This window comes from Bombina bombina, chromosome 4 (genome assembly GCF_027579735.1).
Source record: "Bombina bombina isolate aBomBom1 chromosome 4, aBomBom1.pri, whole genome shotgun sequence".
Taxonomy (NCBI): domain Eukaryota; kingdom Metazoa; phylum Chordata; class Amphibia; order Anura; family Bombinatoridae; genus Bombina; species Bombina bombina.
The window spans coordinates 862,962,805-862,988,296 of record NC_069502.1 but is presented as its reverse complement, the minus strand read 5'-3'; the positions used below and the strand labels follow the sequence as shown (position 1 = coordinate 862,988,296).

The following is a 25,492-nucleotide window of genomic DNA, read 5'->3' as shown; positions in this document are numbered from 1 at the left end:
AAAAACATATAATATGGAATCTAAGGCTCGTTGGTCTAGGGGTATGATTCTCGCTTTGGGTGCGAGAGGTCCTGGGTTCAAATCCCGGATGAGCCTATATTTTCTGAAAAAAGAAAACTATAGAACTATTTCCTTTAAATAATAATTAAGAGTTAAGTTCACACAAAAAAAAAATTAAAAAAAACATGTAATATGGCATCTAAGGCTCATTGGTCTAGGGGTATGATTCTCGCTTTGGGTGTGAGAGGCCCCGTTTTCAAATCCTGGATGAGCCCAAATTTTCTAGCAAAAGAAAACCATATAAATATTTCCTTTAAATAGATTCCTCCTAAAGAGTTAACTTCCTCAGACGCCATCTTCCTATATCTCATTCACAAAGCAATGATACTTCCTACAGTTATGTGAAGGATACTAAACATAAGAAAGAATTGTTTTTATTTCCTTTTTGATGATACTTTATCAGACATATCTAACAAAATGCTTGCCAGCAAATCAGGGATGACCTACTGGCTCGTTGGTGTAGTGGTATGATTTTGCTTCGGGTGCGAGAGTTCCCTGGTTCAAATCCCAGACGAGCCCTTGATTTAAATACTCTTCACCATATATAGAGTGTGTTCTTTCTAACATACATTAGATCTACTGAAAGGATATCAAATTACTAAAACCTATAGTACTCACAGGAAAGAAGACAAAACTGAAGTGGCTCAAAAACTTAGGAAAAATCTTTGACCAATTATGAAATCATGTTTTTTGGAAAATATAGACTAACAGACATTTCTAAGATTTATTCTGAGAAACTCGTACCTACTGGGCAAACAATTTAATCAACAAAATCAAAGCACCAACACAGAAATTATCCCAAAACATGGGCTTGCTCCACAGAACATTTTTCATACATGTTGTTCATTAATAATAGAATTTATGAACCCAGGGATTGAAGGAGATAAGAAAAAATCTCTATGCTGCCTATTCTGGTGTATATTTTAGTGATAGTGTTGTATTTCTTTAGGTGAGGAAATTGCTTTAGATAATTATTTTTTTTGTACACGTCATAAAATAAACATCATACTCTTAAGTGCTCTGAATTGTTTAATGTCAGCACTTAGGGAAAAAGAGCATTATACAACAGTTTTAGACCTCTTATTTCAAGAATGATCTTTCTGTGGACAGAGATTCCATGTTAACATCTTTTCTAGACTTGTTTTTCTTCACTACCCTGAGATCTTTGAAACCTAGGTTTTTATTATAGTCTGATTGGTTAAGCATAGAGTACGACAGAGTCTGTTTCCACAAATTGTATTTTTTGGTCTGAATATAATTAAATAAAGATGCTATATACAGTATATTTGGACTACAAGACTGAAAACCATATTATTTTTTAAGTGGAATGTGTGTTAGAGACCTCTTTGAAAAAGTTCACACAAAAAAATAAAAAAACACATAAAATTGGCATCTAAGGCTCGTTGGTCTAGGGGTATGATTCTCGCTTAGGGTGCGAGATGTCCCGGGTTCAAATCCCGGACGAGCCCAAATTTTCTGAAAAAAGAAAACCATAGAACTGTTTCCTTTAAAAAAAACCATAGAACTATTTCCTTTAAATAAGAGTTAAATTCACATAAAAAAATAAACAAAACATAGAATACAGAATCTAAGGCTTGTTGGTCTAGGGGTATGATTCTCGCTTTGGGTTCAAATCCCGGACGAGCCCAAATTTTCTGAAAAAAGAAAACCATAGAACTATTTCCTTTAAATAAAACCATAGAACTATCTCCTTTAAATAATAATTAAGAGTTAAGTTCATACAAAAAAAAAAAAAACGTGATATGGCATCTAGGGCTCATTGGTCTAGGGGTATCATTCTTGCTTTTGGTGCGAGAGGTCCCGTGTTGAAATCCCGAAAGAGCACAAATTTTCTAACAAAAGAAAACCATAGAACTATTTCTTTTAAATAGATTCCTCCTAAAGAGTTAACTTCCTCAGACGCCATCTTCCTGTATCTCATTCACAAAGCAGTGATACTTCCTACAGTTATGTGAAGGATACTAAACATATGAAAGAATGGTTTTTATTTCCTTTTTGATGATACTTTATCAGACATATCTAACAAAATGCTTGCCAGCAAATCAGGGATGACCTACTGGCTCGTTGGTGAAGTGGTATGATTTTGCTTCGGGTGCGAGAGTTCCCTGGTTCAAATCCCAGACGAGCCCTTGATTTAAATACTCTTCACCATATATAGAGTGTGTTCTTTCTAACATACATTAGATCTACTGAAAGGATATCAAATTACTAAAACCTATAGTACTCACAGGAAAGAAGACAAACTGAAGTGGCTCAAAAACTTAGGAAAAATCTTTGACCAATTATGAAATCATGTTTTTTGGAAAATATAGACTAACAGACATTTCTAAGATTTATTATGAGAAACTCGTACCTACTGGGCAAACAATTTAATCAACAAAATCAAAGCACCAACACAGAAATTATCCCAAAACATGGGCTTGCTCCACAGAACATTTTTCATACATGTTGTTCATTAATAATAGAATTTATGAACCCAGGGATTGAAGGAGATGGGAAAAATTCTCTATGCTGCCTATTCTGGTGTATATTTTAGTGATAGTGTTGTATTTCTTTAGGTGAGGAAATTGCTTTAGATAATTATTTTTTTTGTACACGTCATAGAATAAACATCATACTCTTAAGTGCTCTGAATTGTTTAATGTCAGCACTTAGGGTAAAAGAGCATTATACAACAGTTTTAGACCTCTTATTTCAAGAATGATCTTTCTGTGGACAGAGATTCCATGTTAACATCTTTTCTAGACTTGTTTTTCTTCACTACCCTGAGATCTTTGAAACCTAGGTTTTTATTATAGTCTGATTGGTTAAGCATAGAGTACGACAGAGTCTGTTTCCACAAATTGTATTTTTTGGTCTGAACATAATTACATAAAGATGCTATATACAGTATATTTGGACTACAAGACTGAAAACCATATTATTTTTTTAAGTGGAATGTGTGTTAGAGACCTCTTTAAAAAAGTTCACACAAAAAAATAAAAAAAACACATAAAAATTGGCATCTAAGGCTCGTTGATCTAGGGGTATGATTCTCGCTTAAGGTGCGAGAGGTCTCGGGTTCAAATCCCAGACGAGCCCAACTTTTCTGAAAAAAGAAAACCATAGAACTTTTTCCTTTAAATAAAACCATAGAACTATTTCCTTTAAATAATAATAAAGAGTTAAGTTCACACAAAAAAATAAAAAAAAAAACATATAAAATGGCATCTAAGGCTCATTGGTCTAGGGGTATGATTCTCGCTTTGGGTGCGAGAGGTCCCATGTTAACACCTTTTCTAGACTTGCTTTTCTTCACTACCCGGAGATCTTTGAAACCTAGGTTTTTATTATAGTCTGATTGGTTAAGCATAGAGTACGACAGAGTCTGTTTCCACAAATTGTATTTTTTGGTCTGAATATAATTACAGAAAGCTGCTATATACAGTATCTTTTGACTACAAGACTGAAAACCTTATTATTTTTTTAAGTGGAATGTGTGTTAGAGACCACTTTGAAAAAGTTCACACAAAAAAATTAAAAACACATATAAAATGGCATCTAAGGCTCTTTGGTCTAGGGGTATGATTCTCGCTTCGGGTGCGAGTGGTCCCGGGTTCAAATCCCGGGCGAGCCCAAAAAAGAAAACCATAAAACTATTTCCTTTAAATAATAATTAAGAGTTAAGTTCACACAAAAAAAAAATTAAAAAAAACATGTAATATGGCATCTAAGGCTCATTGGTCGAGGGGTATGATTCTCGCTTTGGGTGTGAGAGGCCCCGTTTTCAAATCCTGGATGAGCCCAAATTTTCTAGCAAAAGAAAACCATATAAATATTTCCTTTAAATAGATTCCTCCTAAAGAGTTAACTTCCTCAGACGCCATCTTCCTATATCTCATTCACAAAGCAATGATACTTCCTACAGTTATGTGAAGGATACTAAACATAAGAAAGAATTGTTTTTATTTCCTTTTTGATGATACTTTATCAGACATATCTAACAAAATGCTTGCCAGCAAATCAGGGATGACCTACTGGCTCGTTGGTGTAGTGGTATGATTTTGCTTCGGGTGCGAGAGTTCCCTGGTTCAAATCCCAGACGAGCCCTTGATTTAAATACTCTTCACCATATATAGAGTGTGTTCTTTCTAACATACATTAGATCTACTGAAAGGATATCAAATTACTAAAACCTATAGTACTCACAGGAAAGAAGACAAAACTGAAGTGGCTCAAAAACTTAGGAAAAATCTTTGACCAATTATGAAATCATGTTTTTTGGAAAATATAGACTAACAGACATTTCTAAGATTTATTCTGAGAAACTCGTACCTACTGGGCAAACAATTTAATCAACAAAATCAAAGCACCAACACAGAAATTATCCCAAAACATGGGCTTGCTCCACAGAACATTTTTCATACATGTTGTTCATTAATAATAGAATTTATGAACCCAGGGATTGAAGGAGATAAGAAAAAATCTCTATGCTGCCTATTCTGGTGTATATTTTAGTGATAGTGTTGTATTTCTTTAGGTGAGGAAATTGCTTTAGATAATTATTTTTTTTGTACACGTCATAAAATAAACATCATACTCTTAAGTGCTCTGAATTGTTTAATGTCAGCACTTAGGGAAAAAGAGCATTATACAACAGTTTTAGACCTCTTATTTCAAGAATGATCTTTCTGTGGACAGAGATTCCATGTTAACATCTTTTCTAGACTTGTTTTTCTTCACTACCCTGAGATCTTTGAAACCTAGGTTTTTATTATAGTCTGATTGGTTAAGCATAGAGTACGACAGAGTCTGTTTCCACAAATTGTATTTTTTGGTCTGAATATAATTAAATAAAGATGCTATATACAGTATATTTGGACTACAAGACTGAAAACTATATTATTTTTTAAGTGGAATGTGTGTTAGAGACCTCTTTGAAAAAGTTCACACAAAAAAATAAAAAAACACATAAAATTGGCATCTAAGGCTCGTTGGTCTAGGGGTATGATTCTCGCTTAGGGTGCGAGATGTCCCGGGTTCAAATCCCGGACGAGCCCAAATTTTCTGAAAAAAGAAAACCATAGAACTGTTTCCTTTAAAAAAACCCATAGAACTATTTCCTTTAAATAAGAGTTAAATTCACATAAAAAAATAAACAAAACATAGAATACAGAATCTAAGGCTTGTTGGTCTAGGGGTATGATTCTCGCTTTGGGTTCAAATCCCGGACGAGCCCAAATTTTCTGAAAAAAGAAAACCATAGAACTATTTCCTTTAAATAAAACCATAGAACTATCTCCTTTAAATAATAATTAAGAGTTAAGTTCATACAAAAAAAAAAAAACCGTGATATGGCATCTAGGGCTCATTGGTCTAGGGGTATCATTCTTGCTTTTGGTGCGAGAGGTCCCGTGTTGAAATCCCGAAAGAGCACAAATTTTCTAACAAAAGAAAACCATAGAACTATTTCTTTTAAATAGATTCCTCCTAAAGAGTTAACTTCCTCAGACGCCATCTTCCTGTATCTCATTCACAAAGCAGTGATACTTCCTACAGTTATGTGAAGGATACTAAACATATGAAAGAATGGTTTTTATTTCCTTTTTGATGATACTTTATCAGACATATCTAACAAAATGCTTGCCAGCAAATCAGGGATGACCTACTGGCTCGTTGGTGAAGTGGTATGATTTTGCTTCGGGTGCGAGAGTTCCCTGGTTCAAATCCCAGACGAGCCCTTGATTTAAATACTCTTCACCATATATAGAGTGTGTTCTTTCTAACATACATTAGATCTACTGAAAGGATATCAAATTACTAAAACCTATAGTACTCACAGGAAAGAAGACAAAACTGAAGTGGCTCAAAAACTTAGGAAAAATCTTTGACCAATTATGAAATCATGTTTTTTGGAAAATATAGACTAACAGACACTTCTAAGATTTATTCTGAGAAACTCGTACCTACTGGGCAAACAATTTAATCAACAAAATCAATGCACCAACACAGAAATTATCCCAAAACATGGGCTTGCTCCACAGAACATTTTTCATACATGTTGTTCATTAATAATAGAATTTATGAACCCAGGGATTGAAGGAGATGGGAAAAATTCTCTATGCTGCCTATTCTGGTGTATATTTTAGTGATAGTGTTGTATTTCTTTAGGTGAGGAAATTGCTTTAGATAATTATTTTTTTTGTACACGTCATAGAATAAACATCATACTCTTAAGTGCTTTGAATTGTTTAATGTCAGCACTAAGGGTAAAAGAGCATTATACAACAGTTTTAGACCTCTTATTTCAAGAATGATCTCTCTTTGGACAGAGATTCCATGTTAACACCTTTTCTAGACTTGCTTTTCTTCACTACCCTGAGATCTTTGAAACCTAGGTTTTTATTATAGTCTGATTGGTTAAGCATAGAGTACGACAGAGTCTGTTTCCACAAATTGTATTTTTTGTTCTGAATATAATTACAGAAAGCTGCTATATACAGTATCTTTTGACTACAAGACTGAAATGCTTATTATTTTTTTAAGTGGAATGTGTGTTAGAGACCACTTTGAAAAAGTTCACAATAAAAATAAAAAACACATATAAAATGGCATCCAAAGCTCGTTGGTCTAGGGGTATGGTTCTCGCTTAGGGTGCGAGAGGACCCGGGTTCAAATCCTGGATGAGCCCTACTTTTCTGAAAAAAGAAAACCATAGAACTTTTTCCTTTAAATAAAACCATAGAACTATTTCCTTTAAATAATAATTAAGAGTTAAGTTCACATAAAAAAATAAAAAACACATAGAATACAGAATCTAAGGCTCGTTGGTCTAGGGGTATGATTCTCGCTTTGGGTGCGAGAAGTCCCATGTTAACACCTTTTCTAGACTTGCTTTTCTTCACTACCCTGAGATCTTTGAAACCTAGGTTTTTATTATAGTCTGATTGGTTAAGCATAGAGTACGACAGAGTCTGTTTCCACAAATTGTATTTTTTGGTCTGAATATAATTACAGAAAGCTGCTATATACAGTATCTTTTGACTACAAGACTGAAAAGCTTATTATTTTTTTAAGTGGAAAGTGTGTTAGAGACCACTTTGAAAAAGTTCACAAAAAAAATAAAAAACACATATAAAATGGCATCCAAGGCTCGTTGGTCTAGGGTTATGATTCTCGCTTAGGGTGCGAGAGGTCCCGGGTTCAAATCCCAGACGAGCCCAACTTTTCTGAAAAAAGAAAACCATAGAACTATTTCCTTTAAATAAAACCATAGAACTATTTCCTTTAAATAATAATTAAGAGTTAAGTTCACATAAAAAAATAAAAAAAACATAGAATACAGAATCTAAGGCTTGTTGGTCTAGGGCTATGATTCTCGCTTAGGGTGCGAGAGGTCCCGGTTTCAAATCCCAAACAAGCCCAACTTTTCAGAAAAAAGAAAACCATAGAACTATTTCCTTTAAATAAGAGTTAAATTCACATAAAAAAATAAACAAAACGTAGAATACAGAATCTAAGGCTCGTTGGTCTAGGGGTATGATTCTCGCTTTGGGTGCGAGAGGTCCCATGTTAACACCTTTTCTAGACTTGCTTTTCTTCACTACCCTGAGATCTTTGAAACCTAGGTTTTTATTATAGTCTGATTGGTTAAGCATAGAGTATGACAGAGTCTGTTTCCACAAATTGTATTTTTTGGTCTAAATATAATTACAGAAAGCTGCTATATACAGTATCTTTTGACTACAAGACTGAAAACCTTATTATTTTTTTAAGTGGAATGTTTGTTAGAGACCACTTTGAAAAAGTTCACACAAAAAAATCAAAAACACATATAAAATGGCATCTAAGGCTCGTTGGTCTAGGGGTATGATTCTCGCTTCGGGTGCGAGAGGTCCCGGGTTCAAATCCCGGATGAGCCCAACTTTTCTGAAAAAAGAAAACCATAGAACTATTTCCTTTAAATAATAATTAAGAGTTAAGTTCACAAAAAAAAAAAAAAAAAAACATGTAATATGGCATCTAAGGCTCGTCGGTCTAGGGGTATGATTCTCGCTTAAGGTGCGAGCGGTCCCGGGTTCAAATCCCGGTCGAGCCCAAATTTTCTGAAAAAAGAAAACCATAGAACTGTTTCCTTTAAATAAAACCATAGAACTATTTCCTTTAAATAAGAGTTAAATTCACATAAAAAAATAAACAAAACATAGAATACAGAATCTAAGGCTCGTTGGTCTAGGGGTTTGATTCTCGCTTTGGGTTCAAATCCCGGACGAGCCCAAATTTTCTGAAAAAAGAAAACCCTAGAACTATTTCCTTTAAATAAAACCATAGAACTATCTCCTTTAAATAATAATTAAGAGTTAAGTTCATACAAAAAAAAAAATGTGATATGGCATCTAGGGCTCATTGGTCTAGGGGTATGATTCTTGCTTTTGGTGCGAGAGGTCCCGTGTTGAAATCCCGAAAGAGCACAAATTTTCTAACAAAAGAAAACCATAGAACTATTTCTTTTAAATAGATTCCTCCTAAAGAGTTAACTTCCTCAGACGCCATCTTCCTGTATCTCATTCACAAAGCATTGATACTTCCTACAGTTATGTGAAGGATACTAAACATAAGAAAGAATTGTTTTTATTTCCTTTTTGATGATACTTTATCAGACATATCTAACAAAATGCTTGCCAGCAAATCAGGGATGACCTACTGGCTCGTTGGTGTAGTGGTGTGATTTTGCTTCGGGTGCGAGAGTTCCCTGGTTCAAATCCCAGACGAGCCCTTGATTTAAATACTCTTCACCATATATAGAGTGTGTTCTTTCTAACATACATTAGATCTACTGAAAGGATATCAAATTACTAAAACCTATAGTACTCACAGGAAAGAAGGCAAAACTGAAGTGGCTCAAAAACTTAGGAAAAATCTTTGACCAATTATGAAATCATGTTTTTTGGAAAATATAGACTAACAGACACTTCTAAGATTTATTCTGAGAAACTCGTACCTACTGGGCAAACAATATAATCAACAAAATCAAAGCACCAACACAGAAATTATCCCAAAACATGGGCTTGCTCCACAGAACATTTTTCATACATGTTGTTCATTAATAATAGAATTTATGAACCCAGGGATTGAAGGAGATGGGAAAAATTCTCTATGCTGCCTATTCTGGTGTATATTTTAGTGATAGTGTTGTATTTCTTTAGGTGAGGAAATTGCTTTAGATAATTATTTTTTTTGTACACGTCATAGAATAAACATCATACTCTTAAGTGCTCTGAATTGTTTAATGTCAGCACTAAGGGTAAAAGAGCATTATACAACAGTTTTAGACCTCTTATTTCAAGAATGATCTCTCTTTGGACAGAGATTCCATGTTAACACCTTTTCTAGACTTGCTTTTCTTCACTACCCTGAGATCTTTGAAACCTAGGTTTTTATTATAGTCTGATTGGTTAAGCATAGAGTACGACAGAGTCTGTTTCCACAAATTGTATTTTTTGTTCTGAATATAATTACAGAAAGCTGCTATATACAGTATCTTTTGACTACAAGACTGAAAAGCTTATTATTTTTTTAAGTGGAATGTGTGTTAGAGACCACTTTGAAAAAGTTCACAATAAAAATAAAAAACACATAAAAAATGGCATCCAAGGCTCGTTGGTCTAGGGGTATGGTTCTCGCTTAGGGTGCGAGAGGTCCCGGGTTCAAATCCTGGATGAGCCCTACTTTTCTGAAAAAAGAAAACCATAGAACTATTTCCTTTAAATAAAACCATAGAACTATTTCCTTTAAATAATAATTAAGAGTTAAGTTCACATAAAAAAATAAAAAACACATAGAATACAGAATCTAAGGCTCGTTGGTCTAGGGGTATGATTCTCGCTTTGGGTGCGAGAGGTCCCATGTTAACACCTTTTCTAGACTTGCTTTTCTTCACTACCCTGAGATCTTTGAAACCTAGGTTTTTATTATAGTCTGATTGGTTAAGCATAGAGTACGACAGAGTCTGTTTCCACAAATTGTATTTTTTGGTCTGAATATAATTACAGAAAGCTGCTATATACAGTATGTTTTGACTACAAGACTGAAAAGCTTATTATTTTTTTAAGTGGAAAGTGTGTTAGAGACCACTTTGAAAAAGTTCACAAAAAAAAATAAAAAACACATATAAAATGGCATCCAAGGCTCGTTGGTCTAGGGGTATGATTCTCGCTTAGGGTGCGAGAGGTCCCGGGTTCAAATCCCGGACGAGCCCAAGTTTTCTGAAAAAAGAAAACCATAGAACTATTTCCTTTAAATAAAACCATAGAACTATTTCCTTTAAATAATAATTAAGAGTTAAGTTCACATAAAAAAATAAAAAAAACATAGAATACAGAATCTAAGGCTTGTTGGTCTAGGGCTATGATTCTCGCTTAGGGTGCGAGAGGTCCCGGTTTCAAATCCCAAACAAGCCCAACTTTTCAGAAAAAAGAAAACCATAGAACTATTTCCTTTAAATAAGAGTTAAATTCACATAAAAAAATAAACAAAACGTAGAATACAGAATCTAAGGCTCGTTGGTCTAGGGGTATGATTCTCGCTTTGGGTGCGAGAGGTCCCATGTTAACACCTTTTCTAGACTTGCTTTTCTTCACTACCCTGAGATCTTTGAAACCTAGGTTTTTATTATAGTCTGATTGGTTAAGCATAGAGTACGACAGAGTCTGTTTCCACAAATTGTATTTTTTGGTCTAAATATAATTACAGAAAGCTGCTATATACAGTATCTTTTGACTACAAGACTGAAAACCTTATTATTTTTTTAAGTGGAATGTTTGTTAGAGACCACTTTGAAAAAGTTCACACAAAAAAATCAAAAACACATGAAAAATGGCATCTAAAGCTCGTTGGTCTAGGGGTATGATTCTCGCTTCGGGTGCGAGAGGTCCCGGGTTCAAATCCCGGACGAGCCCATATTTTCTGAATAAAGAAAACCATAGAACTATTTCCTTTAAATAATAATTAAGAGTTAAGTTCACAAAAAAAATAAAAAAAACATGGAATATGGCATCTAAGGCTTGTCGGTCTAGGGGTATGATTCTCGCTTTGGGTGCGAGAGTTCCAGTGTTCAAATCCCGGATGAGCACAAATTTTCTAGCAAAAGAAAACCATAGAACTATTTCCTTTAAATAGATTCCTCCTAAAGAGTTAACTTCCTCAGACGCCATCTTCCTGTATCTCATTCACAAAGCAATGATACTTCCTACAGTTATGTGAAGGATACTAAACATAAGAAAGAATTGTTTTTATTTCCTTTTTAATGATACTTTATCAGACATATCTAACAAAATGCTTGCCAGCAAATCAGGGATGACCTACTGGCTCGTTGGTGTAGTGGTATGATTTTGCTTCGGGTGCGAGAGTTCCCTGGTTCAAATCCCAGACGAGCCCTTGATTTAAATACTCTTCACCATATATAGAGTGTGTTCTTTCTAACATACATTAGATCTACTGAAAGGATATCAAATTACTAAAACCTATAGTACTCACAGGAAAGAAGACAAAACTGAAGTGGCTCAAAAACTTAGGAAAAATCTTTGACCAATTATGAAATCATGTTTTTTGGAAAATATAGACTAACAGACATTTCTAAGATTTATTCTGAGAAACTCGTACCTACTGGGCAAACAATTTAATCAACAAAATCAAAGCACCAACACAGAAATTATCCCAAAACATGGGCTTGCTCCACAGAACATTTTTCATACATGTTGTTCATTAATAATAGAATTTATGAACCCAGGGATTGAAGGAGATAAGAAAAATTCTCTATGCTGCCTATTCTGGTGTATATTTTAGTGATAGTGTTGTATTTCTTTAGGTGAGGAAATTGCTTTAGATAATTATTTTTTTTGTACACGTCATCAAATAAACATCATACTCTTAAGTGCTCTGAATTGTTTAATGTCAGCACTTAGGGTAAAAGAGCATTATACAACAGTTTTAGACCTCTTATTTCAAGAATGATCTTTCTGTGGACAGAGATTCCATGTTAACATCTTTTCTAGACTTGTTTTTCTTCACTACCCTGAGATCTTTGAAACCTAGGTTTTTATTATAGTCTGATTGGTTAAGCATAGAGTACAACAGAGTCTGTTTCCACAAATTGTATTTTTTGGTCTGAATATAATTACATAAAGATGCTATATACAGTATATTTGGACTACAAGACTGAAAACCATATTATTTTTTAAGTGGAATGTGTGTTAGAGACCTCTTTGAAAAAGTTCACACAAAAAATAAAAAAACACATAAAATTGGCATCTACGGCTCGTTGGTCTAGGGGTATGATTCTCGCTTAGGGTGCGAGAAGTCCCGGGTTCAAATCCCGGTCGAGCCCAAATTTTCTGAAAAAAGAAAACCATAGAACTGTTTCCTTTAAATAAAACCATAGAACTATTTCCTTTAAATAAGAGTTAAATTCACATAAAAAAATAAACAAAACATAGAATACAGAATCTAAGGCTCGTTGGTCAAGGGGTTTGATTCTCGCTTTGGGTTCAAATCCCGGACGAGCCCAAATTTTCTGAAAAAAGAAAACCCTAGAACTATTTCCTTTAAATAAAACCATAGAACTATCTCCTTTAAATAATAATTAAGAGTTAAGTTCATACAAAAAAAAAAAATGTGATATGGCATCTAGGGCTCATTGGTCTAGGGGTATGATTCTTGCTTTTGGTGCGAGAGGTCCCATGTTAACACCTTTTCTAGACTTGCTTTTCTTCACTACCCTGAGATCTTTGAAACCTAGGTTTTTATTATAGTCTGATTGGTTAAGCATAGAGTATGACAGAGTCTGTTTCCACAAATTGTATTTTTTGGTCTAAATATAATTACAGAAAGCTGCTATATACAGTATCTTTTGACTACAAGACTGAAAACCTTATTATTTTTTTAAGTGGAATGTTTGTTAGAGACCACTTTGAAAAAGTTCACACAAAAAAATCAAAAACACATATAAAATGGCATCTAAGGCTCGTTGGTCTAGGGGTATGATTCTCGCTTCGGGTGCGAGAGGTCCCGGGTTCAAATCCCGGATGAGCCCAACTTTTCTGAAAAAAGAAAACCATAGAACTATTTCCTTTAAATAATAATTAAGAGTTAAGTTCACACAAAAAAAATAAAAAAAACATGTAATATGGCATCTAAGGCTCATTGGTCTAGGGGTATGATTCTCGCTTAAGGTGCGAGCGGTCCCGGGTTCAAATCCCGGTCGAGCCCAAATTTTCTGAAAAAAGAAAACCATAGAACTGTTTCCTTTAAATAAAACCATAGAACTATTTCCTTTAAATAAGAGTTAAATTCACATAAAAAAATAAACAAAACATAGAATACAGAATCTAAGGCTCGTTGGTCTAGGGGTTTGATTCTCGCTTTGGGTTCAAATCCCGGACGAGCCCAAATTTTCTGAAAAAAGAAAACCCTAGAACTATTTCCTTTAAATAAAACCATAGAACTATCTCCTTTAAATAATAATTAAGAGTTAAGTTCATACAAAAAAAAAAATGTGATATGGCATCTAGGGCTCATTGGTCTAGGGGTATGATTCTTGCTTTTGGTGCGAGAGGTCCCGTGTTGAAATCCCGAAAGAGCACAAATTTTCTAACAAAAGAAAACCATAGAACTATTTCTTTTAAATAGATTCCTCCTAAAGAGTTAACTTCCTCAGACGCCATCTTCCTGTATCTCATTCACAAAGCATTGATACTTCCTACAGTTATGTGAAGGATACTAAACATAAGAAAGAATTGTTTTTATTTCCTTTTTGATGATACTTTATCAGACATATCTAACAAAATGCTTGCCAGCAAATCAGGGATGACCTACTGGCTCGTTGGTGTAGTGGTGTGATTTTGCTTCGGGTGCGAGAGTTCCCTGGTTCAAATCCCAGACGAGCCCTTGATTTAAATACTCTTCACCATATATAGAGTGTGTTCTTTCTAACATACATTAGATCTACTGAAAGGATATCAAATTACTAAAACCTATAGTACTCACAGGAAAGAAGGCAAAACTGAAGTGGCTCAAAAACTTAGGAAAAATCTTTGACCAATTATGAAATCATGTTTTTTGGAAAATATAGACTAACAGACACTTCTAAGATTTATTCTGAGAAACTCGTACCTACTGGGCAAACAATATAATCAACAAAATCAAAGCACCAACACAGAAATTATCCCAAAACATGGGCTTGCTCCACAGAACATTTTTCATACATGTTGTTCATTAATAATAGAATTTATGAACCCAGGGATTGAAGGAGATGGGAAAAATTCTCTATGCTGCCTATTCTGGTGTATATTTTAGTGATAGTGTTGTATTTCTTTAGGTGAGGAAATTGCTTTAGATAATTATTTTTTTTGTACACGTCATAGAATAAACATCATACTCTTAAGTGCTCTGAATTGTTTAATGTCAGCACTAAGGGTAAAAGAGCATTATACAACAGTTTTAGACCTCTTATTTCAAGAATGATCTCTCTTTGGACAGAGATTCCATGTTAACACCTTTTCTAGACTTGCTTTTCTTCACTACCCTGAGATCTTTGAAACCTAGGTTTTTATTATAGTCTGATTGGTTAAGCATAGAGTACGACAGAGTCTGTTTCCACAAATTGTATTTTTTGTTCTGAATATAATTACAGAAAGCTGCTATATACAGTATCTTTTGACTACAAGACTGAAAAGCTTATTATTTTTTTAAGTGGAATGTGTGTTAGAGACCACTTTGAAAAAGTTCACAATAAAAATAAAAAACACATAAAAAATGGCATCCAAGGCTCGTTGGTCTAGGGGTATGGTTCTCGCTTAGGGTGCGAGAGGTCCCAGGTTCAAATCCTGGATGAGCCCTACTTTTCTGAAAAAAGAAAACCATAGAACTATTTCCTTTAAATAAAACCATAGAACTATTTCCTTTAAATAATAATTAAGAGTTAAGTTCACATAAAAAAATAAAAAACACATAGAATACAGAATCTAAGGCTCGTTGGTCTAGGGGTATGATTCTCGCTTTGGGTGCGAGAGGTCCCATGTTAACACCTTTTCTAGACTTGCTTTTCTTCACTACCCTGAGATCTTTGAAACCTAGGTTTTTATTATAGTCTGATTGGTTAAGCATAGAGTACGACAGAGTCTGTTTCCACAAATTGTATTTTTTGGTCTGAATATAATTACAGAAAGCTGCTATATACAGTATGTTTTGACTACAAGACTGAAAAGCTTATTATTTTTTTAAGTGGAAAGTGTGTTAGAGACCACTTTGAAAAAGTTCCCACAAAAAAATAAAAAACACATATAAAATGGCATCCAAGGCTCGTTGGTCTAGGGGTATGATTCTCGCTTAGGGTGCGAGAGGTCCCGTGTTCAAATCCCGGACGAGCCCATATTTTCTGAATAAAGAAAACCATAGAACTATTTCCTTTAAATAAAACCATAGAACTATTTCCTTTAAATAATAATTAAGAGTTAAGTTCACAAAAAAAAATAAAAAAAACATGGAATACAGAATCTAAGGCTTGTTGGTCTAGGGCTATGATTCTCGCTTAGGGTGCGAGAGGTCCCGGTTTCAAATCCCAAACAAGCCCAACTTTTCAGAAAAAAGAAAACCATAGAACTATTTCCTTTAAATAAGAGTTAAATTCACATAAAAAAATAAACAAAACGTAGAATACAGAATCTAAGGCTCGTTGGTCTAGGGGTATGATTCTCGCTTTGGGTGCGAGAGGTCCCATGTTAACACCTTTTCTAGACTTGCTTTTCTTCACTACCCTGAGATCTTTGAAACCTAGGTTTTTATTATAGTCTGATTGGTTAAGCATAGAGTACGACAGAGTCTGTTTCCACAAATTGTATTTTTTGGTCTAAATATAATTACAGAAAGCTGCTATATACAGTATCTTTTGACTACAAGACTGAAAACCTTATTATTTTTTTAAGTGGAATGTTTGTTAGAGACCACTTTGAAAAAGTTCACACAAAAAAATCAAAAACACATGAAAAATGGCATCTAAGGCTCGTTGGTCTAGGGGTATGATTCTCGCTTCGGGTGCGAGAGGTCCCGGGTTCAAATCCCGGACGAGCCCAACTTTTCTGAAAAAGGAAAACCATAGAACTATTTCCTTTAAATAATAATTAAGAGTTAAGTTCACAAAAAAAATAAAAAAAACATGGAATATGGCATCTAAGGCTTGTTGGTCTAGGGGTATGATTCTCGCTTTGGGTGCGAGAGTTCCAGTGTTCAAATCCCGGATGAGCACAAATTTTCTAGCAAAAGAAAACCATAGAACTATTTCCTTTAAATAGATTCCTCCTAAAGAGTTAACTTCCTCAGACGCCATCTTCCTGTATCTCATTCACAAAGCAATGATACTTCCTACAGTTATGTGAAGGATACTAAACATAAGAAAGAATTGTTTTTATTTCCTTTTTAATGATACTTTATCAGACATATCTAACAAAATGCTTGCCAGCAAATCAGGGATGACCTACTGGCTCGTTGGTGTAGTGGTATGATTTTGCTTCGGGTGCGAGAGTTCCCTGGTTCAAATCCCAGACGAGCCCTTGATTTAAATACTCTTCACCATATATAGAGTGTGTTCTTTCTAACATACATTAGATCTACTGAAAGGATATCAAATTACTAAAACCTATAGTACTCACAGGAAAGAAGACAAAACTGAAGTGGCTCAAAAACTTAGGAAAAATCTTTGACCAATTATGAAATCATGTTTTTTGGAAAATATAGACTAACAGACATTTCTAAGATTTATTCTGAGAAACTCGTACCTACTGGGCAAACAATTTAATCAACAAAATCAAAGCACCAACACAGAAATTATCCCAAAACATGGGCTTGCTCCACAGAACATTTTTCATACATGTTGTTCATTAATAATAGAATTTATGAACCCAGGGATTGAAGGAGATAAGAAAAATTCTCTATGCTGCCTATTCTGGTGTATATTTTAGTGATAGTGTTGTATTTCTTTAGGTGAGGAAATTGCTTTAGATAATTATTTTTTTTGTACACGTCATCAAATAAACATCATACTCTTAAGTGCTCTGAATTGTTTAATGTCAGCACTTAGGGTAAAAGAGCATTATACAACAGTTTTAGACCTCTTATTTCAAGAATGATCTTTCTGTGGACAGAGATTCCATGTTAACATCTTTTCTAGACTTGTTTTTCTTCACTACCCTGAGATCTTTGAAACCTAGGTTTTTATTATAGTCTGATTGGTTAAGCATAGAGTACAACAGAGTCTGTTTCCACAAATTGTATTTTTTGGTCTGAATATAATTACATAAAGATGCTATATACAGTATATTTGGACTACAAGACTGAAAACCATATTATTTTTTAAGTGGAATGTGTGTTAGAGACCTCTTTGAAAAAGTTCACACAAAAAATAAAAAAACACATAAAATTGGCATCTACGGCTCGTTGGTCTAGGGGTATGATTCTCGCTTAGGGTGCGAGAAGTCCCGGGTTCAAATCCCGGTCGAGCCCAAATTTTCTGAAAAAAGAAAACCATAGAACTGTTTCCTTTAAATAAAACCATAGAACTATTTCCTTTAAATAAGAGTTAAATTCACATAAAAAAATAAACAAAACATAGAATACAGAATCTAAGGCTCGTTGGTCAAGGGGTTTGATTCTCGCTTTGGGTTCAAATCCCGGACGAGCCCAAATTTTCTGAAAAAAGAAAACCCTAGAACTATTTCCTTTAAATAAAACCATAGAACTATCTCCTTTAAATAATAATTAAGAGTTAAGTTCATACAAAAAAAAAAAATGTGATATGGCATCTAGGGCTCATTGGTCTAGGGGTATGATTCTTGCTTTTGGTGCGAGAGGTCCCGTGTTGAAATCCCGAAAGAGCACAAATTTTCTAACAAAAGAAAACCATAGAACTATTTCTTTTAAATAGATTCCTCCTAAAGAGTTAACTTCCTCAGACGCCATCTTCCTGTATCTCATTCACAAAGCAGTGATACTTCCTACAGTTATGTGAAGGATACTAAACATATGAAAGAATGGTTTTTATTTCCTTTTTGATGATACTTTATCAGACATATCTAACAAAATGCTTGCCAGCAAATCAGGGATGACCTACTGGCTCGTTGGTGAAGTGGTATGATTTTGCTTCGGGTGCGAGAGTTCCCTGGTTCAAATCCCAGACGAGCCCTTGATTTAAATACTCTTCACCATATATAGAGTGTGTTCTTTCTAACATACATTAGATCTACTGAAAGGATATCAAATTACTAAAACCTATAGTACTCACAGGAAAGAAGACAAAACTGAAGTGGCTCAAAAACTTAGGAAAAATCTTTGACCAATTATGAAATCATGTTTTTTGGAAAATATAGACTAACAGACACTTCTAAGATTTATTCTGAGAAACTCGTACCTACTGGGCAAACAATTTAATCAACAAAATCAATGCACCAACACAGAAATTATCCCAAAACATGGGCTTGCTCCACAGAACATTTTTCATACATGTTGTTCATTAATAATAGAATTTATGAACCCAGGGATTGAAGGAGATGGGAAAAATTCTCTATGCTGCCTATTCTGGTGTATATTTTAGTGATAGTGTTGTATTTCTTTAGGTGAGGAAATTGCTTTAGATAATTATTTTTTTTGTACACGTCATAGAATAAACATCATACTCTTAAGTGCTCTGAATTGTTTAATGTCAGCACTAAGGGTAAAAGAGCATTATACAACAGTTTTAGACCTCTTATTTCAAGAATGATCTCTCTTTGGACAGAGATTCCATGTTAACACCTTTTCTAGACTTGCTTTTCTTCACTACCCTGAGATCTTTGAAACCTAGGTTTTTATTATAGTCTGATTGGTTAAGCATAGAGTACGACAGAGTCTGTTTCCACAAATTGTATTTTTTGTTCTGAATATAATTACAGAAAGCTGCTATATACAGTATCTTTTGACTACAAGACTGAAAAGCTTATTATTTTTTTAAGTGGAATGTGTGTTAGAGACCACTTTGAAAAAGTTCACAATAAAAATAAAAAACACATATAAAATGGCATCCAAGGCTCGTTGGTCTAGGGGTATGATTCTCGCTTAGGGTGCGAGAGGTCCCGGGTTCAAATCCCGGACGAGCCCTACCTTTCTGAAAAAAGAAAACCATAGAACTATTTCCTTTAAATAAAACCATAGAACTATTTCCTTTAAATAATAATTAAGAGTTAAGTTCACATAAAAAAATAAAAAACACATAGAATACAGAATCTAAGGCTCGTTGGTCTAGGGGTATGATTCTCGCTTTGGGTGCGAGAGGTCCCATGTTAACACCTTTTCTAGACTTGCTTTTCTTCACTACCCTGAGATCTTTGAAACCTAGGTTTTTATTATAGTCTGATTGGTTAAGCATAGAGTACGACAGAGTCTGTTTCCACAAATTGTATTTTTTGGTCTGAATATAATTACAGAAAGCTGCTATATACAGTATGTTTTGACTACAAGACTGAAAAGCTTTTTATTTTTTTAAGTGGAAAGTGTGTTAGAGACCACTTTGAAAAAGTTCACAAAAAAAAATAAAAAACACATAGAAAATGGCATCCAAGGCTCGTTGGTCTAGGGGTATGATTCTCGCTTAGGGTGCGAGAGGTCCCGGGTTCAAATCCCGGACGAGCCCTACTTTTCTGAAAAAAGAAAACCATAGAACTATTTCTTTTAAATAAAACCATAGAACTATTTCCTTTAAATAATAATTAAGAGTTAAGTTCACATAAAAAAATAAAAAAAACATAGAATACAGAATCTAAGGCTTGTTGGTCTAGGGCTATGATTCTCGCTTAGGGTGCGAGAGGTCCCGGTAACAAGCCCAACTTTTCAGAAAAAAGAAAACCATAGAACTATTTCCTTTAAATAAGAGTTAAATTCACATAAAAAAATAAACAAAACGTAGAATACAGAATCTAAGGCTCGTTGGTCTAGGGGTATGATTCTCGCTTTGGGTGCGAGAGGTCCCATTTTAACACCTTTTCTAGACTTGCTTTTCTTAAATCCCGGACGAGCCCAACTTTTCTGAAAAAAGAAAACCATAGAACTATTTCCTTTAAATAATAATTAAGAGTTAAGTTCACACAAAAAAAATAAAAAAAACATGTAATATGGCATCTAAGGCTCATTGGTCTAGGGGTATGATTCTCGCATAGGGTGCGAGAGGTCCCGGGTTCAAATCCCGGTCGAGCCCAAATTTTCTGAAAAAAGAAAACCATAGAACTGTTTCCTTTAAATAAAACCATAGAACTATTTCCTTTAACCTTTTAAAGCCGTTATGCCGTTCCATTCCGTCATAATTAGACTGGGCTTTAAAGCCGTTATGACGGAATGGAACGTCATAACTAACGGCTGTCCTGAAGCCTTCTGTGCTTCAGGGATTTAATCGTGGTCTGGAGGGCGTTCCTAGGATTGTAGGGACGCCCCCCAGATGCGATCCAATAATTGAAATCTCGCGATCGTATGCACGATCGCGTAGTTTCAATTTGTCTACATCGGAACAGTTGTTCCGATGTAGGCACTTTAACCCTGTCACGAAAGGGTTAAATAAGAGTTAAATTCACATAAAAAAATAAACAAAACATAGAATACAGAATCTAAGGCTCGTTGGTCTCGGGGTTTGATTCTCGCTTTGGGTTCAAATCCCGGACGAGCCCAAATTTTCTGAAAAAAGAAAACCCTAGAACTATTTCCTTTAAATAAAACCATAGAACTATCTCCTTTAAATAATAATTAAGAGTTAAGTTCATACAAAAAAAAAATGTGATATGGCATCTAGGGCTCATTGGTCTAGGGGTATGATTCTTGCTTTTGGTGCGAGAGGTCCCGTGTTGAAATCCCGAAAGAGCACAAATTTTCTAACAAAAGAAAACCATAGAACTATTTCTTTTAAATAGATTCCTCCTAAAGAGTTAACTTCCTCAGACGCCATCTTCCTGTATCTCATTCACAAAGCAGTGATACTTCCTACAGTTATGTGAAGGATACTAAACATATGAAAGAATGGTTTTTATTTCCTTTTTGATGATACTTTATCAGACATATCTAACAAAATGCTTGCCAGCAAATCAGGGATGACCTACTGGCTCGTTGGTGTAGTGGTATGATTTTGCTTCGGGTGCGAGAGTTCCCTGGTTAAAATCCCAGACGAGCCCTTGATTTAAATACTCTTCACCATATATAGAGTGTGTTCTTTCTAACATACATTAGATCTACTGAAAGGATATCAAATTTCTAAAACCTATAGTACTCACAGGAAAGAAGACAAAACTGAAGTGGCTCAAAAACTTAGGAAAAATCTTTGACCAATTATGAAATCATGTTTTTTGGAAAATATAGACTAACAGAAATTTCTAAGATTTATTCTGAGATACTCGTAGCTACTGGGCAAACAATTTAATCAACAAAATCAAAGCACCAACACAGAAATTATCCCAAAACATGGGCTTGCTCCACAGAACATTTTTCATACATGTTGTTCATTAATAATAGAATTTATGAACCCAGGGATTGAAGGAGATAAGAAAAATTCTCTATGCTGCCTATTCTGGTGTATGTTTTAGTGATAGTGTTGTATTTCTTTAGGTGAGGAAATTGCTTTAGATAATTATTTTTTTTGTACACGTCATAAAATAAACATCATACTCTTAAGTGCTCTGAATTGTTTAATGTCAGCACTTAGGGTAAAAGAGCATTATACAACAGTTTTAGACCTCTTATTTCAAGAATGATCTTTCTGTGGACAGAGATTCCATGTTAACATCTTTTCTAGACTTGTTTTTCTTCACTACTCTGAGATCTTTGAAACCTAGGTTTTTATTATAGTCTGATTGGTTAAGCATAGAGTACGACAGAGTCTGTTTCCACAAATTGTATTTTTTGGTCTGAATATAATTACATAAATATGCTATATACAGTATATTTGGACTACAAGACTGAAAACCATATTATTTTTTAAGTGGAATGTGTGTTAGAGACCTCTTTGAAAAAGTTCGCACAAAAAAATAAAAAAACACATAAAAATTAGCATCTAAGGCTCGTTGGTCTAGGGGTATAATTCTCGCTTAGGGTGCGAGAGGTCCCGGGTTCAAATCCCGGACGAGCCCAAATTTTCTGAAAAAAGAAAACCATAGAACTGTTTCCTTTAAATAAAAACATAGAACTATTTCCTTTAAATAAGAGTTAAATTCACATAAAAAAATAAACAAAACATAGAATACAGAATCTAAGGCTCGTTGGTGTAGTGGTATGATTTTGCTTCGGGTGCGAGAGTTCCCTGGTTCAAATCCCAGACGAGCCCTTGATTTAAATACTCCACCATATATAGAGTGTGTTCTTTCTAACATACATTAGATCTACTGAAAGGATATCAAATTACTTAAACCTATAGTACTCACAGGAAAGAAGACAAAACTGAAGTGGCTCAAAAACTTAGGAAAAATCTTTGACCAATTATGAAATCATGTTTTTTGGAAAATATAGACTAACAGACACTTCTAAGATTTATTCTGAGAAACTCGTACCTACTGGGCAAACAATTTAATCAACAAAATCAATGCACCAACACAGAAATTATCCCAAAACATGGGCTTGCTCCACAGAACATTTTTCATACATGTTGTTCATTAATAATAGAATTTATGAACCCAGGGATTGAAGGAGATGGGAAAAATTCTCTATGCTGCCTATTCTGGTGTATATTTTAGTGATAGTGTTGTATTTCTTTAGGTGAGGAAATTGCTTTAGATAATTATTTTTTTTGTACACGTCATAGAATAAACATCATACTCTTAAGTGCTCTGAATTGTGTAATGTCAGCACTAAGGGTAAAAGAGCATTATACAACAGTTTTAGACCTCTTATTTCAAGAATGATCTCTCTTTGGACAGAGATTCCATGTTAACACCTTTTCTAGACTTGCTTTTCTTCACTACCCTGAGATCTTTGAAACCTAGGTTTTTATTATAGTCTGATTGGTTAAGCATAGAGTACGACAGAGTCTGTTTCCACAAATTGTATTTTTTGGTCTGAATATAATTACCCGAAAGCTGCTATATACAGTATCTTTTGACTACAAGACTGAAAAGCTTATTATTTATTTAAGTGGAATGTGTGTTAGAGACCAGTTTGAAAAAGTTCACAAAAAAAAATAAAAAACACATATAAAATTGCGTTTAAGGCTCGTTGGTCTAGGGGTATGATTCTCGCTTAGGGTGCGAGAGATCCAGGGTTCAAATCCTGGAAAAGCCCAACTTTTCTGAAAAAAGAAAACCATAGAACTATTTCCTTTAAATAAAACCATAGAACTATTTCCTTTAAATAATAATTAAGAGTTAAGTTCACACAAAAAAATAATAAAAAAACATATAATATGGCATCTAAGGCTCATTGGTCTAGGGGTATGATTCTCGCTTTGGGTGCGAGAGGTCCCATGTTAACACCTTTTCTAGACTTGCTTTTCTTCACTACCCTGAGATCTTTGAAACCTAGGTTTTTATTATAGTCTGATTGGTTAAGCATAGAGTACGACAGAGTCTGTTTCCACAGGCTTGTTGGTCTAGGGGTATGATTCTCGCTTCGGGTGCGAGAGGTCCCGGGTTCAAATCCCGGACGAGCCCAACTTTTCTGAAAAAAGAAAACCATAGAACTATTTCCTTTAAATAATAATTAAGAGTTAAGTTCACACAAAAAAAATTAAAAAAAAAACATGTAATATGGCATCTAAGGCTCATTGGTCTAGGGGTATGATTCTCGCTTTGAGTGCGAGAGGTCCCGTGTTCAAATCCTGGATGAGCCCAAATTTTCTAGCAAAAGAAAACCATAGAAATATTTCCTTTAAATACATTCATCCTAAAGAGTTAACTTCCTCAGACCCCATCTTCCTGTATCTCATTCACAAAGCAATGATACTTCCTACAGTTATGTGAAGGATACTAAACATAAGAAAGAATTGTTTTTATTTCCTTTTTGATGATACTTTATCAGACATATCTAACAAAATGCTTGCCAGCAAATCAGGGATGACCTACTGGCTCGTTGGTGTAGTTGTATGATTTTGTTCGGGTGCGAGAGTTCCCTCGTTCAAATCCCAGAAGAGCCCTTGATTTAAATACTCTTCACCATATATAGAGTGTGTTCTTTCTAACATACATTAGATCTACTGAAAGGATATCAAATTACTAAAACCTATAGTACTCACAGGAAAGAAGACAAAACTGAAGTGGCTCAAAAACTTAGGAAAAATCTTTGACCAATTATGAAATCATGTTTTTTGGAAAATATAGACTAACAGACACTTCTAAGATTTATTCTGAGAAACTCGTACCTACTGGGCAAACAATTTAATCAACAAAATCAATGCACCAACACAGAAATTATCCCAAAACATGGGCTTGCTCCACAGAACATTTTTCATACATGTTGTTCATTAATAATAGAATTTATGAACCCAGGGATTGAAGGAGATGGGAAAAATTCTCTATGCTACCTATTCTGGTGTATATTTTAGTGATAGTGTTGTATTTCTTTAGGTGAGGAAATTGCTTTAGATAATTATTTTTTTTGTACACGTCAAGTGCTCTGAATTGTTTAATGTCAGCACTTAGGGTAAAAGAGCATTATACAACAGTTTTAGACCTCTTATTTCAAGAATGATCTCTCTGTGGACAGAGATTCCATGTTAACACCTTTTCTAGACTTGCTTTTCTTCACTACCCTGAGATCTTTGAAACCTAGGTTTTTATTATTGTCTGATTGGTTAAGCATAGAGTACGACAGAGTCTGTTTCCACAAATTGTATTTTTTTGGTCTGAATATAATTACCCAAAAGCTGCTATATACAGTATCTTTTGACTACAACACTGAAAAGCTTATTATTTTTTTAAGTGGAATGTGTGTTAGAGACCACTTTGAAAAAGTTCACAAAAAAAAATAAAAAACACATATAAAATTGAGTCTAAGGCTCGTTGGTTTAGGGGTATGATTCTCGCTTAGGGTGCGAGAGGTCCGTGTTCAAATCCCAGACGAGCCCAGCTATTCTGAAAAAAGAAAACCATAGAACTATTTCCTTTAAATAAAACCATAGAACTATTTCCTTTAAATAATAATTAAGAGTTAGGTTCACATAAAAAAATAAAAAAAACATAGAATACAGAATCTAAGACTTGTTGATCTAGGGGTATGATTCTCGCTTAGGGTGCGAGAGGTCCCGGTTTCAAAGCCCAACTTTTCAGAAAAAAAAGAAAACCATAGAACTATTTCCTTTAAATAAAACCATAGAACTATTTCCTTTAAATAATAATTAAGAGTTAAGTTCACACAAAAAAAACAAAAAAAAAACATATAATATGGC

The 25,492-nt window shown here is 34.4% G+C and overlaps 12 non-coding genes across 12 annotated transcripts; all 12 read left to right on the top strand.

The window, feature by feature from the left end:
- Positions 1–24: 24 nt before the first annotated feature.
- Positions 25–96, top strand: TRNAP-UGG (transfer RNA proline (anticodon UGG)). Its single transcript has one exon. It is a non-coding gene; the product is annotated as a tRNA-Pro (tRNA).
- A 1,361-nt stretch (positions 97–1,457) lies between these two features.
- On the top strand, positions 1,458–1,529 carry TRNAP-AGG (transfer RNA proline (anticodon AGG)). The gene has a single exon. It is a non-coding gene; the product is annotated as a tRNA-Pro (tRNA).
- A 1,561-nt stretch (positions 1,530–3,090) lies between these two features.
- TRNAL-AAG (transfer RNA leucine (anticodon AAG)) lies at positions 3,091–3,162 on the top strand. The gene has a single exon. It is a non-coding gene; the product is annotated as a tRNA-Leu (tRNA).
- Positions 3,163–5,048: 1,886 nt separating this feature from the next.
- TRNAP-AGG (transfer RNA proline (anticodon AGG)) lies at positions 5,049–5,120 on the top strand. The gene has a single exon. It is a non-coding gene; the product is annotated as a tRNA-Pro (tRNA).
- Positions 5,121–7,910: 2,790 nt separating this feature from the next.
- On the top strand, positions 7,911–7,982 carry TRNAP-CGG (transfer RNA proline (anticodon CGG)). Its single transcript has one exon. It is a non-coding gene; the product is annotated as a tRNA-Pro (tRNA).
- Positions 7,983–10,246: 2,264 nt separating this feature from the next.
- TRNAP-AGG (transfer RNA proline (anticodon AGG)) lies at positions 10,247–10,318 on the top strand. Its single transcript has one exon. It is a non-coding gene; the product is annotated as a tRNA-Pro (tRNA).
- Positions 10,319–10,946: 628 nt separating this feature from the next.
- Positions 10,947–11,018, top strand: TRNAP-CGG (transfer RNA proline (anticodon CGG)). The gene has a single exon. It is a non-coding gene; the product is annotated as a tRNA-Pro (tRNA).
- Positions 11,019–13,078: 2,060 nt separating this feature from the next.
- TRNAP-CGG (transfer RNA proline (anticodon CGG)) lies at positions 13,079–13,150 on the top strand. Its single transcript has one exon. It is a non-coding gene; the product is annotated as a tRNA-Pro (tRNA).
- Positions 13,151–16,114: 2,964 nt separating this feature from the next.
- On the top strand, positions 16,115–16,186 carry TRNAP-CGG (transfer RNA proline (anticodon CGG)). Its single transcript has one exon. It is a non-coding gene; the product is annotated as a tRNA-Pro (tRNA).
- A 2,984-nt stretch (positions 16,187–19,170) lies between these two features.
- Positions 19,171–19,242, top strand: TRNAP-AGG (transfer RNA proline (anticodon AGG)). The gene has a single exon. It is a non-coding gene; the product is annotated as a tRNA-Pro (tRNA).
- A 460-nt stretch (positions 19,243–19,702) lies between these two features.
- On the top strand, positions 19,703–19,774 carry TRNAP-AGG (transfer RNA proline (anticodon AGG)). The gene has a single exon. It is a non-coding gene; the product is annotated as a tRNA-Pro (tRNA).
- Positions 19,775–23,687: 3,913 nt separating this feature from the next.
- TRNAP-CGG (transfer RNA proline (anticodon CGG)) lies at positions 23,688–23,759 on the top strand. The gene has a single exon. It is a non-coding gene; the product is annotated as a tRNA-Pro (tRNA).
- Positions 23,760–25,492: the final 1,733 nt, after the last annotated feature.